Source organism: Eriocheir sinensis, chromosome 60 (genome assembly GCF_024679095.1).
Source record: "Eriocheir sinensis breed Jianghai 21 chromosome 60, ASM2467909v1, whole genome shotgun sequence".
NCBI lineage: Eukaryota > Metazoa > Arthropoda > Malacostraca > Decapoda > Varunidae > Eriocheir > Eriocheir sinensis.
The window spans coordinates 11,029,969-11,044,989 of record NC_066568.1 but is presented as its reverse complement, the minus strand read 5'-3'; the positions used below and the strand labels follow the sequence as shown (position 1 = coordinate 11,044,989).

Sequence of the window (15,021 nt, the reverse complement as noted above, 5' to 3'; positions counted from 1 at the left end):
ATAAATTTTTTGTTATTTTTTTTTTGTTGGTCAATTAATCAGCTTCCTGTTTTGCTACAATGAAATTATGAACTGTAACAAGGATGCGAAAATAAATATATGCTTTAACATAAAATCGATAAATAATATAAACTAACAAATAAACGACAAATTAATATGAACTGTGACAAGATTACGAAAATTATCTGTGAATTGTAACATGTAAACTAAATAATGATTATGATTTGTAAGAAAGAAGCGATAATAAATATGAACTGTGATAAGGAAACGAAAAATAATAACTAAACTGTAACAAGAAAACTAAAGAAAATATGTGAACAGTAACAATGAAAAGAATACAGGAAATAAAACAAGGAAACAATAACAAATAATCCAATAAGGAAATCACTGGTACAGGTTAAAGGTCTGCGTGACAGGTTCCAAAGTAAACTAATTCTAAAAGAAGTGGAATTTATCTTAGAATTAATAGGAGAATTTAATATGGAATTGAACGAAGGCTCAAAATAGTCTAAAAGTTGCCGTTTGTTTAAGTGTTTATAGCGATTGAAGTCTGGTGATAGTGATGATAGTTTGGTGATAGTGATTGGTTTTGGTGTTAAGGACTGAATGTGGTGATAGTGATGACATGTAGTGATAATGAGATGTGGTGATAGTGATATATGGTGACGATAGTGAGATGACAGGAGATAGTGATGATCTGTCGTGATAGTGATGACATGTGTGATAGTAACTGACATGCAGTGATAGTGAATGAAATATGTTAACAGTGATTGACATGTGGTGATACTGTTGATAGTGATTGACGTGTGGTGATAGTGATGAGATGTGGTGATAGTGATGAAGACAGAAACAAATGAAGGAGTGTAACGAATATAGACGAAAGAAACAAAACATAAAGGAATGAATAGGAGGACAAACAAATGAAGGAGATTAAAAAATATAGACGAAAGAAACACAACATAAAGGAGTGAATACAGAAACAAATGAAGGAGTGTAACGAATATAGACGAAAGAAACAAAACATAAAGGAATGAATAGGAGGACAAACAAATGAAGGAGATTAAAAAATATAGACGAAAGAAACACAACATAAAGGAGTGAATACAGAAACAAATGAAGGAGTGTAAAGAATATAGACGAAAGAAACAAAACATAAAGGAATGAAGACAGAAACAAATGAAGGAGTGTAACGAATATAGACGAAAGAAACAAAACATAAAGGAATGAATAGGAGGACAAACAAATGAAGGAGATTAAAAAATATAGACGAAAGAAACACAACATAAAGGAGTGAATACAGAAACAAATGAAGGAGTGTAAAGAATATAGACGAAAGAAACAAAACATAAAGAAACGAAGAAAGAAAGAAAATAAAGATGCGTAAAAATTTAGATGAAAGGAAATATAAAGGAAGGGATAAGGAAAACAATAAAGGTGCAAAAAACTATAGAACACAAACATCAATTAGCAAAGAAAAATACACAAATAAAATAAATAAAACAAATAAAAATAAGTAAAAACAAACAAAAAGAAACCACAACCCAATCATCTTTTACACCTAAGCGGTTTACTCTCTCCATCAATTTGCATTAGTAAAGATTAAGTTGACGCGATACGGAAAAAAATAAAAAAACGATAAATATTGATAAAGGGATGAGGGGATAAATAAATAGATACGGGAGAGATAATTCGTGCCCGTGACCTTTTTCGTATTCATGGCCGATTAATATTTTTGTCCACGATAGTAACAGTTCCCGTTTTCTCTCTTTTCAGGTGAGTCGCTCTTGGTGAGGCCGCGGTGGAAGCAATTAAGGTGGAGCGTAAAGGTACACCCCCCCACACACACCTGAGCTTGATGGACAGGTGAGGGAGTAGGGTGCGTGTGTTTTTACCTGGGCAGTGAAGGTGAGAAAGTGTTCGTGGCTTTGGTGTGTTGTGTTGAAAGTGAGAAGGTTGTTGTTTTCAGTGTGTCGGTGAAAGTGAGGAGGTTGTTGTTTTGGTGTGTCGGTGAAAGTGAGAAGGTTGTTGTTTTGGTGTGTCGGTGAAAGTGAGGAGGTTGTTGTTTTGGTGTGTCGGTGAAAGTGAGGAGGTTGTTGTTTTGGTGCGTCGGTGAAAGTGAGACGGTTGTTGTTTTGGTGTATCAGTGAAAGTGAGAAGGTTGTTGTTTTGGTGTATCAGTGAAAGTGAGAAGGTTGTTGTTTTGGTGTGTCGGTGAAAGTGAGAAGGTTGTTGTTTTGGTGTATCAGTGAAAGTGAGAAGGTTGTTGTTTTGGTGTGTCGGTGAAAATGAGAAGGTTGTTGTTTTGTTTTGTATGTGAACATTTCATTGGAAAGACGTAGACTGCTCGGGGATTTAAATGCTGTGTTTAAATGGATTGAGGGGATTTACAGGGGCGATGAAGTGCCTGTATTAAAAACTTATATGGGGACACGCAGTAACAGGTTTAAATTATATAAGAAAAATTCAAGTTCAGGAGAGAAAGAGGCAAAAATTTGTCAACGAACAGAGTGGTGGATGTGTGGAAAAAACTGAGTAGGTGTGTAGTTGAGGCAAACACGATTGAAACCTTTAAAGGAAGACTAGATTCATTTATGGACGAAAAGAGGATTTGGTGAGCATCCCACCTTCAGAAGCTGCCGTGTGTTAGCCGTCTGTTTGGCCTCTTGTAATCTCCTTATGTCCTTATGTAGCCTGTTTCCCTCTCATCCCTTCCTTCTTGCAAACCCACCCACTACGCTGACTTTCCTTCCATTTATTCTTCTCCCATCCCACTCTCCCTCCTTTTTCTCTGTCCTTCATCCCTTCCTTCTTCAGCTAACCCACCCACTACACTGACTCTCCTTTCATTTATTCTTCTCCCTTTCTCCCTCCCTTTCCTCTTTCCCTCATCCCTTCTTTCTTCAGCTAAACCAAACTCTACATTGACTCTCCTTTCATTTATTCTTCTCCCTTTCTCCCTCCATTTCCTCTTTCCCTCATCCCTTCTTTCTTCAGCTAAACCAAACTCTACATTGACTCTCCTTTCATTTATTCTTCTCCCTTTCTCCCTCCCTTTCCTCTTTCCCTCATCCCTTCTTTCTTCAGCTAAACCAAACTCTACATTGACTCTCCTTTCATTTATTCTTCTCCCTTTCTCCCTCCCTTTCCTCTTTCCCTCATCCCTTCTTTCTTCAGCTAAACCAAACTCTACATTGAGTCTCCTTTCATTTATTCTTCTCCCTTTCTCCCTCTCTTTCCTCTTTCCCTCATCTCTTCCTTCTTCAGCTAACCCAACCACTACACTGACTTTCCTATCTTTTATTTTTTCTCCCTCCCTTTCCTCTTTTCCTCATCCTTTCCTTCTTCAACTAACCCAACCACTATGACTTTCCTTCCATATCTTCATCTCCCTTTCTCCGTGACTTTCCTCTTCCACTGCTTACTTCCCCTCCTATTCTTCTTTCCCTCCATTTCCTTTTCCCCTTATCCCTTTCCTTTTAATCTAACCTAATCATTACTAACAGGACCACCACTTCGCCTACACAAAGCAATACACCAGACGAAGTAAGGCACACAGCTCTTAGTACTGCCAACATGCTCCAAAATAGATCATGAGAGTAATGCTTCAACCTTAACCTCGATCTCAGTGTGAACATCTTGAAGGGAACTGATGAACGGGAGGAAGAGAGGAGTAAAGCTAATTGATGAAGGTGATGAAGAGAGTTGTAGGAGAGGATTAGTAGGTGAGGGAAGAGAGATAAGGAAGGGGAAAAGGTAAAATTGGAAGAAGCAATGATAGTAAGGGAGGTAAAGAGAGAGGGAGAGATGAAGTTAATGGATGAAGGTGAGGGAGGATGTATTGGGTTAAAGGATTTGTAGGTGAGGAAAGGAAAACGGGAAAGGGGAAAGATTGGAAGGGAAAAAGTAATTATAGTAGGGAATGTAAAGAAGGGAAGAAAGGGGGAGGAAGAGAGGGTAAGTGAGAGAAAGAGGAAGAGAGAAAGGAAGAGAGAGAGAGAGAGAGAGAGAGAGAGAGAGAGAGAGAGAGAGAGAGAGAGAGAGTAATAGCTTAAGTCTCGTGTGATTCTGTTCCGGCGACTCGGTAATGAAAAATAAACATGAACTGACGAACAAACAAACAACAAGGACACACACACACACACACACACACACACACACACACACACACACACACACACACACACACACACACACACTAATGATACGGTTCTTTGTTAAGGATTTATGCTTTTCTGGATCCATTTTGCCGGTGACGGACAGAACCTCGAAAAAAAAAGAAATACGAAAGAGAAGAAAAAACAAAAATTAGAAAAGAACAAAGAAGAACAAATTTGAGTCTAAGAGAACAGAATGTCGAGCTAAAAGATAGATACAGAAGAGAAAAAAAACAAGAAAAATTAGAACAAAAAAGAACAAAACAACGTCTAGAAAATGTTCAAAATATGTAAAAAAAGGAAAAAAAGTAGGAAAATGAACAAAGAATAAAAACAACAATGAAGAACAAGGAGCAAAAATGAACATGACGTCTAATGATAATAATATATCGATACAAAAATGAAAAAAAACCCTCAAAATGGAACCAACAAAGAAGAAAATAGGAACAAAAATCAAAGAACGAAGAAGAATCTGGTGAAATAAGTAGATAAAGAAATACAAGAAAATATATTGGAAGATAAGTAAAAGAAAAAAACCCTGATGAATCCATATAACCTGTTGAGTGTTTAATAAATGAAAATATGATCACACACATCGATGAATGAACTGATAACTGCATATGACTCGTGCTGCGTTCATGGTTAACGTAGAAAAACAGGTCCACACATTTATTTAATACACGAATTGAACGCAAACTATAAATCGTGTTGAGATTCTAAGAAGCAAATAGAGATATGTTTGCACTACTGAATAAATAAAATTGGTCAGAGCATTTTAGCGTTGATGGATTTATTAATAGCTCGGAAGGTGAATAGATAGACCGATAGGAAGTTGAAAACGGGCTTTGGTATTATATCTTATCATTAGTCTTTAATAAACAAATTCTAAGAAGCGAATATAATAAAATGTTTGCCCAAGTGAATAAATGAAGAGGATTTTAGTGTTTCAGGATTTATTGTTAACTCAATAAGTGAATATGTACACCAATAAGAAGTTAACTACGGGCTTTGGTGATAAATCTTTATTGTTAGTACTTAATAAACAAATTCGGGAAGTTTGAAGAGGTGAAGAGAGGAGGAGATTGGTGGAAGTAAGTAGTATTGAGTTTATAAATACTTAAATAGACGAAATAATGGATCATAAAATAAGGAAATGAAACGTGAAATGAAAAAAAAAATGGAAAAGAATAAAAAATAAAGAAATTAAATTACTGTAAAGTAAATAACAGAGATGAATAAAAATGAAATAAAATTAAGTAAATAAACAAATAGGTAAATAAAGATATAGTAAAGGTACTAAACACATAAGATAAATAAAAATGAAATAAAAGTAAATAAAAATAAAGAGAACGTAAATAAGGATAAAGTATAGTAAATAAGAACGTAAAAAAAAGTAAATAGAAAGTACATCAATAAATGTAAAGGAAGTTAAAAAGGAAAATAAATGAAAAGAAATTAAATAAAAAAATAAAAAGAATAAATAGATAATGAAGAAAAAAACTTCAATAAACGATAAAGCAAAATATATATAAGTTCGTGTTTGTTAATATTTCTCTTTATTGGCAATCTATACACCGTTCTTTTCGTCCTCTTTGCACAGTGTTGCCATTGCGGTCCGTCGCCTGCCATTCATCGAGAAAGCGTTACAAATAAGAAGTGAATCAATAAGCACAACAGAGCTGGATAAACAGATAAGTGAAACAAGAAAGGAAGGAAGGTAGGAATAAAGAAAGAAAGGAACGAGGGTAAATAATAAGGAAGGATGGAAAGAAAGATGGAAGGAAGGAAGGAAATATGGAAGGAAAACATGGATGAAGAAAGGAAGGAAGGAAGGTAAAAAGAAAGGAAGGGAGAAAGGAATGAAGGCAGGCAAGAAGGAAGGGGAAAAGGGTTGGAAGGAAGGAACCAAGGAAGGAATGAAGGAAGGAAAGGAAGAAGAAAGGAACAGAGGAAGGAAGGAAGGAAGGCAGGAACAAAGGAACGAATGAAGGAAGGAAGGAAGGAAAGAAGACAAGAAGGAAAGGAGGAATCAAGGAAGGAAGGAATGAAGCAAGGATTGAAAAAAAAGGAGGAAAGAAGGACGGACGGAAGGAAGGAAAAAAGGAAAGAAGGAATGAAGGGAAGAAAGGGAGGAAGGAAGGAAAGAAGGAAGGGAGGGAAGAAAATAGGAAGAAATGAAGGAAAGGAATGAATGAAGGAAATAAATTGATAAGTAAACATAGATAAATGCATGGAGAAATTAATACAAAAAAACAAGTGAATAGATAGATAGAGAAATAGACAGATAGATAGATAAATAGATGAATAACTCGATAGATAAATGCATATACAGGAATTTAAACCTTGCTTGATCCTCTTTGCGTTTCATGGCCATTAAATTCAGTGGAGAGGAATTCGTTGCTAAATGAATTTATATATATTGTTGAATTTCTATATATAGATAGATAAATAAATAAATAAATTACGTAAATGCAGAAGAGAAATAAAGGAATGAAAAAAATAATGAATGGATGAAGGACAGAGGAAGGAAAGAAGTAAGTAAGAAAGGAAGGAAGGAAGGAAGGAAGGAAGGAAAAAAATAAATAAGGAAAGAAGGATGAGAGGAAAGAAAGAAGGAAATAAGTAATAAGAGAGGAAGGAGGGAGAAAAAGGAAGGAAGGAAGGATGGAACCACATGATAAATGAAAAAATAAATAAAGTAGTAACAATAATAATAAGAAAAAAATGTATGTATTTACCTTTGTGCAGTATATTTAGGTTCAGTGAGATTCCCATGTTCCATAGCTATACAAGTCTGTCATCAGTGCATCATTGCATTATGTTAGGGAGCTAGACGTGATAGACTGCTACAGATATTATCAGAGAAAGGGATGATAGAAAAAGGATTGTAGTTAATTTTTGCATTCGGAATTTAGACAGACTAGGCTGCTCCAGTGAAAGAAATTAAAGAATAAATATACTGGTAAACTCTTGCATTAGGAACAAGGGATAAAAGAATAAAGATACTAGACAACTCTTACATTAAGAACAAGGGATGAAAGAATAAAGCTGCTGGTTAACTCTTGCATTAGAAATTTGGACAGACTTTGTTGCTCCAGTGAAAGGGATGAAAGAATGAAAATACTGGTAAACACTTGCATTGCAAGGGATGAAAGGATACGGATACTAGTCAACTCTTGCACTAGAAATTTGGACAGACTAGACTGTTCCAGAGAAAGGGATGAAAAAATAAAGGTACTAGTTAAATCTTGTATTATAAAGTTGGACAGCATTGGACTGAGCTTTTTAAGTTCTTGAGCCATGAGAGAAGGGAGGGCATAAAGTCAGCAAGTTAAGAAGAGATAAAAGACTGAAAATACTGGGTAGCTCATGCATTAGGAAGTTGGAGAGCACTGGATTGAGCCTGTAGAGTTGTTGGCTACGAGAGAGGTGAGAGCATGTAATTATAAATGTATGAAGAGCAGTAGAGGTAATATTAGGGCATACGCTGTAGCTGCGCGTGGCCTCGGTGCTCATCTCCGAAGCGAGCATTCTTTATAACGATTAACGTTATTCTCGCTTATGTGGCATGAGATAAATAATGCCACGGAAAAAAAATATAGAAAAATGAGTAAAGGCCTGCGGGTATCCAGGACGTAATATTTCTCGACATTTTTAATTTGTTGAAGCGTTGTGTTGTTTGCAGTTTGTGTAATAATTAAACGCCCGGCCGAGCGTGCAGCAAGGTGAGCAACAACACGGATGTTAATTATTATTCGCCATGTTAACTATTCGCCATGTTAATTATTATTCGCCATGTTAACTATTCGCCATGTTAACTATTCGCCATGTTAACTATTCGCCATGTTAATTATTATTCGCCATGTTAATTATTATTCGCCATGTTAACTATTCGCCATGTTAACTATTCGCCATGTTAATTATTATTCGCCATGTTAACTATTCGCCATGTTAATTATTATTCGCCATGTTAATTATTATTCGCCATGTTAATTATTATTCGCCATGTTAATTATTATTCGCCATGTTAATTATTCGCCATCCATGGAACGATAAAACGAGCGTGATGAACAAGTGTAACAGACATAACAGAAGCAAAACCTGACAAGAGAAAAAAAAGAAGAATCTAAGAGAAAAAAAGAGAGAAAATGTGAGAAGAAAATGAGAGAAGAAAATGAGGGACAAAAATAAAATAAAAAGAGAAAGACAAGAAAATGAAAACCTGAAATTATTTGTTTATATTTATATCTGCTGTTATGTGTCAAATATCCCCAAAAATACATATAATCCGATAATTCTTCGCTATCCATAGAACGATATAAAGAGTGTAACGAACTAGTGTAATATACATAATAGAAGGAAAACCTATTAATACTTGTTTGTATATTTCTCTCAGCCGTTGCTTAATGTGTCAAATAATAACACATTTAATCCATTAATTCTTCGTCATCAAAACAAAGACTAAAGAGGCAAAAGAAGGAAAACTTTTTATAATTTATTTGTCTATCGAAATTACCGTGAGCTTTGGGTGACTATACAACGGAAAAACTGTACAACGAAAATCTATACAACGAAAATGTGCTACGAAAAAACTGTAAAACGAAACTATAGTGAAAAAAAAAATATGCAACGAAACTATATCAGGAAAAAAAACTAACACGAAAGAGAACTATACAACGAAAAGCTATACAGCGAAACTATATAGCGATAAACTGTTCAACGAAACTATGGAACGAAAAAAAACTTCTATAATACTATGCTACGAAATTAAGCTATGGAACGAAAAAAACTTCTATAATACTATGGTACGAAAATTAAACTATGGAACGAAAAAAAACTCTATAATACTATGATACGAAAATTAAACTATGGAACGAAAAATATGGTTGTTAATCACAAGTTATAGGAGGAGACAAAGAAAGAAAGCATACAAAGGAAAATATAAATATCCGAGAAAAAAGGATGAATTGCGTAAGGGATAAATTGTAAAGAAATAGATAAAGTAGTAGTAGTAGTAGTAGTAGTAGTAGTAGTAGTAGTAGTAGTAAGTAATAATAGATAAAGTATTATTAAATGAGTAAGAAAGCACCATGGCAAATAAAAGGAACATAAATAGAAATAACGGGATTGGTAAAGGTTTTATGTTGGTTTGGACGGCTTTTATATGCGTTAAGTGGTCTGCCGTGGTTACATGGCTGTTTAATTGTTCGTTATGCACACAGCGAATCCAACAGTGTCACGGACGTGTGGAAATTATGAAATGAAAAACTGTTTGTTGTGCCTCGCCGTTTTCTGTGTTGTCCCTGTTCGTTATTCTTCGTGTTTGTGCACGTGTGTTCTGTGTTTTCAAATGTTTGTGATCGTTTATTTTTTTATGAACACATCAACAATAACAACTAAAAAACATGTTGATATTCCTAGTGTTGTTTTGTATGTGAGGTAGGTAAAGGTGGGTGCATACGCTAGAGCTGCGCGTGGCCTAGGTGCTCATCTCCGATCCGTTGGCACTCTACCCACTACTACACTACACTATTACACGTTATCCACCGTGCATGTGGTCGCTTAGCTTCCTCGCCATCCATACATGATAACGACAAAACCACTTTGAACAAAACTACCTTGGTAGTCCCTTTGTTGTATGCCAGTCAGCCGTTCATATTTGTTTGCGCTAAATGCTGCTGACGTGCTACACACTCGTCTGTGTATGACTCGCCGTCCCTACAAAGAGTTCGGCAGCGTCACGAACCAGTGTGTAAAAAGGATAATTAAAGCGGTTGGTATTTCACGTCAACCGCCGCCATGTGTTAAATGTTTTCCACAAGTTGTATAATCGTTTAATTTTCCGCCATCCATATTTACGTTTCCGTGGAGCGGTGGTTAGCGTGTCTAGCTGTGAATCCGCCGGCCTGGGCTCGAATCCCGGCCCGGGCAGTTGGCGTTGATCTCACTCAGCTGTTCATCCTCCCTTTGGGCCTGATGGATAAATGTGTATCTAGGGAAACCTGGGGAAGGAACACTGTGGTAACCCAGATGTCACACTGGCCCCGAGTTCCGGGGTGATGGGCTCTTGCCCGCCACAGGCTCGAGCAAGTGCGACGGAAATGAGCACCGCAGCCACGCGCAGCCATAGAGAATGCAACCAGCTTTACCTATACTCTCCGCACATCGAAATAACATAAGTAAACGACCAACTACAAAAAAAAAAGATAAAATAATAGAATGATATTTCTCGTGTATTATAATATGGGATACCCGTTTACGTGTGGGTTAACTGTTCTCCACAAATCAAGGTAATATAATGGGGCAAATAAATAAATAAAAAGACCTGAGTAAAGGATTAGGTGTTCTCGTGCTTTATACGGGTTATCCGTTTGCGTGTGTATGAAAACAATATTCTCCACAGTTTTTGTATACTATAGGAGGCAGCTCAGACGTGAAAAAAATAAAAAAGGAAATATTAAAAGCCCGCTGGTATGTTTAATCGTTTGAGAGGCGGCTCGAGGGCGAAAAGAAAAAGTAAGCAAAAGAGCCCGCTGGTTTGTGTAATCGTTTAAGAAGCAACTCAAGCGCAAAAAACGAAGAAAAAATAAGGAAACAACAAAACGTCCGCTGGTGTGTTTAATCGTTTAACCCTTATAGTGCCGGAGCCGCCCGAGTGGTTTGGCTAGTAGACTGCCATGAGCCACCCGGGCGGCTTTTCACACACCCTTTATTTTGTTCCATCACTGTGCGTTTATAATAATTATTACGGTATATTTTTGATAGGTAAACATCCTCAATAATTAAACTTCATCATTCGAAACCTTATGCTTGTTAGTAATGGATAGTCTGTAAAAGAATGAACTATGCATAAAGCTACTTTTGATGATGTCGGCACGAGCGAGATTAGGCTATTGGATTTTATATTAATTTGAATTACCTCTCCAGTAGGAATGTACTTTGTCCTTTAGTCTGATAATCTTATAAACAAACACATTTTATCATTCTACAACAATAACAATAAACTAGGCAGTATGAACGTCCCTTTATTTATCAGGGTTCTTCTGTAAATTTATCAATCGCTGAAATATATTTCTTAGCAACTGGGTCAACTATATACAACCTCTTTTTATTAATTAGGCTTTTTTTCCGTCAATTTTCTACCGCTGAAATATTTGTCTTAGATACTGGATCAACTATATATATATATATATATATATATATATATATATATATATATATATATATATATATATATATATATATATATATATATATATATATATATATATATATATATATATATATATAATTGGCCCAGTGGCTTACAAAAATATTTGTGAGGTAGAGAAATTTACAGAGGAAGCCAAATTAATAAAAGGAAGTTGAAGGAAGAGAAGGGCGTATAGATAGTTTATAAGTTGCTAAAAAAAATACAACAGGATTAAAGAAATTTGTAGAAGAAAAAAGATTAATAAACAAAATAGGTTGTATATAGTTTATTCAGTTACTAAGAAAAAATATTTTAGCGGTAGAGAAATGTACGGAAGAAGCCTAATCAATAAAGGGAGGTTGCAAGAAGAGAATAGCGTTTTAGATAATATAATAAGTAAAAGAAGGTTGTATATAGTTAATCAGTTGCTAAGAAAAATATTGTAGTGCTAGAGAAGTTTACAGAAGAAAAAGACAAATATTTAAAATGAGGTTGAATGAAGAGGATAAAGAATATATATATATATATATATATATATATATATATATATATATATATATATATATATATAGATATATATATATATATATATATATATATATATATATATATATATATATATATATATATATATATATATATATATAGTTGATCAAGTTGGTAAGGAAAATATTGCAGCAGTAGAGAAATTTATAGAAGAAATAGCCTATTATATATAAGGAGGTTGAAGGAAGAGGATAGCGTATATATATATATATATATATATATATATATATATATATATATATATATATATATATATATATATATATATATATATATCACTTTAATTCACCGTACGTAATGTAATCCAGTATAACGAAGATTTATTTTTGTTTTTTTCTTTAGTCCGGCAAAGAATTATTAACGATCTCAACACCAAAACCGTCCGATATGTTTTTTCTTAACTGTCTTTTAAGAGTAAAACACGAGTAAAACGAAGACGAAAAGGAAAGAAAAGAAAAAATACCGGAATAGTATGAACGTCCCTTTATTTATCAGGGTTCTTCTGTAAATTTCTCAATCGCTGAAATATTTTTCTTAGCAACTGGGTCCGTTTCTTTTATTGCCACAAGGATGATTAGAAAATTAAATAAGAGTAAAGCATATATACAAATAACAATACATAAAACAATATATGATCACCACACAGAAGCGCTGAATACTTTAATCCTTTGTACGCATTTTTATTTTCATTTATTCATTACGTTTCTTTTATTGCCACAAGGATGGTTAGAAAATTAAATAAGAGTAAAACGTATAGCACACACGTATAACACCTATAAAACAACATATGATTACCAAGCAGGAGCGCTGAATAGTTTAAACCTTTGAACTCATTTGTTTTTATATTCATTCTTTACGTGTCTTTTACTGCCACAAGGATGGTTAGAAACTTAAATAAGAGTAAAACATATACCACAAAAAACAACACATAAAAACAACATATGACTACCAAGCAGGAGCGCTGAATAGTTTAAACCTCTGAACTCATTTCTTTTTATATTCATTCTTTACGTTTCTTTTATTGCCACAAGGAAAGTTAGAGTTAAATAAAAATAAGACAAATTAAACCTGATCTAAATATAACCTGAAAACAATATAGAACTTCCACTCAGAAGCAAAATAGTTTAAACCTCTCTACATATTTTTTTTTTCTTATTCATTGCGTTCCTTTTATAAATGCGAGGAAGATTATAAAATTTATTGATTATATGAACAGCGAATAGCATAAAATAAACGAGTACAAATCTTTTCTTATATTCGTTCTTTACATTGTTTAAACTGTAGCGAGGAAGTTTAGAGAATTAAATGATTGGATACATACGAAGCGAGTACATTTTTTTCTGTATTCAATCTTTTGTTTATATTGCTTCGAGGATACAAAGAAAACTAAATTATTAAATGAACAGCGAATCATATCCAACACGAGTACGATTCTTCTTCTTATATCCATTCTTTACGTGCATAATTTCGCTGCAAACACGGTAAGAGAATTAAATTATTATATGAACTGCAAATAACAAACACGGGTACAATTATCTTTCTCATATTCATTCTTTACATTTATTATTTTGCTGAGAGGATGTAAGAGAGTGAAATGATTAGCTGAACTCAGAATAGCAAACAACGTGAGTACAATTATTTTTCCTATATTCATTGTTTACATTAAATTATTATATGAACTGCGAATGACATACAATAGGGGTACAGTTTTTTTTTTTCTTCTTATTTTCACTCTTTACAGTCTATATATTCTCGCGACAAAGGTTAGAGAATTAAATTATTAGATGAACTGCAACCAACATAACACAAGAGTACATTTTTTTATTCATCTTGTACGTTGTTTATTTTACCGCAAGGATAGTGAGAGAATTAAATGATTATATGAAGAGAGAACAGCATGCAACACAAGTACAATGTTTTTTTTTCTTACACCATCTTTTACATTGTTCATATTGCTGAGAGAAAGGTTAGAGAATTAAATTATCAGATGCACTCAGAATGATATGAAAAACGAGTAAATCTTCTTCTAATATTCATTCTTTACATTGTTAAAATAGTAACGAGAAATGTAAGAAAATCAAATTATTATATAAACTGTAAATACCAATATTTAACACGAGTACAATTATTTTTCTTATATTCATTCTTTACATTATTGATATTGAAAATTAAATGTTTAGCTGAACTCCGAGTAACAAAGAACACGAGTACAATTTGTTTTCTCATATTCATTCCTTACATTGTTTATTTTGCGGGAAGGATAGCAAGATAATTAAATGATTATATGAAATGCGAACATGAAAAAAAAACATTTTTTTAATTATATACGTTCTTATAATTGTTTATTTTGCCGCAAGAATGGCAAGAGAATTAAATGTTTTGATGAGCTGCGAATTACAAGCAAAGTGAGTACAAATATTTTTCTTATATTCATCCTTAGGGAAGGTTAGAGAATAAATTTATTATAAAAACTGCAAATAACAAACAACACGAGTCCACTTTGTCTTGTATTCAATATTAACACTTTTTTATTGCTGATAGGAATATAAGAGAATGAAGTAATTAAATGAACTGCAAGAAACACACATCAGGAGTACAATTCTTTCTTCTTACATTCTTTATATATATATATTTTTTTTTCATATATCAGCCAGGAAGGTGTTTGGGGGTTGATGAACACGCAGCTCATAAGTGTCCGCACTCCTCCCTCTCTACCTGACTGGCCTCTCATAGCAATCGTAATAAATGAAATGATTATATGAACCGCGAACAACACCCAACACAAACACAATAGACTGACCCACATTGCACAAAACAAATGACCTGGAATCACTTTACTTATTTTTTATTCATTTCCTGAATAATAGTTCTAGGAAGGCAACAAAGCGTTTGACGATTATATAAACTGTGAATTGTGCCAAACAAAATACATAATCATCCACTGAGGGAAAATTACTTGCAACTCTTTCATTGTCTTTCCGAATCTGCTCCTATGTTTTTTTTTTTTTATGTTTAGGAGACAGAGTTAAAAAAAAATGTATATTAAGAAAACAGGAAACTCAAATAAAAGCAAAAAAGCTACCCCAAAAAGTACAAGGTTTATTATGTATGATACTTTACAATATATTT

General features: G+C 33.8%; 1 protein-coding gene across 1 annotated transcript in view; it reads right to left on the bottom strand.

Annotated features, from left to right (window-relative positions):
- The window catches only part of LOC126985632 (sialoadhesin-like), a 78,238-nt gene that overhangs the window by 62,556 nt on the left and 661 nt on the right, over positions 1 to 15,021 (bottom strand). The gene's annotated exons all lie outside the window — the stretch shown is intronic.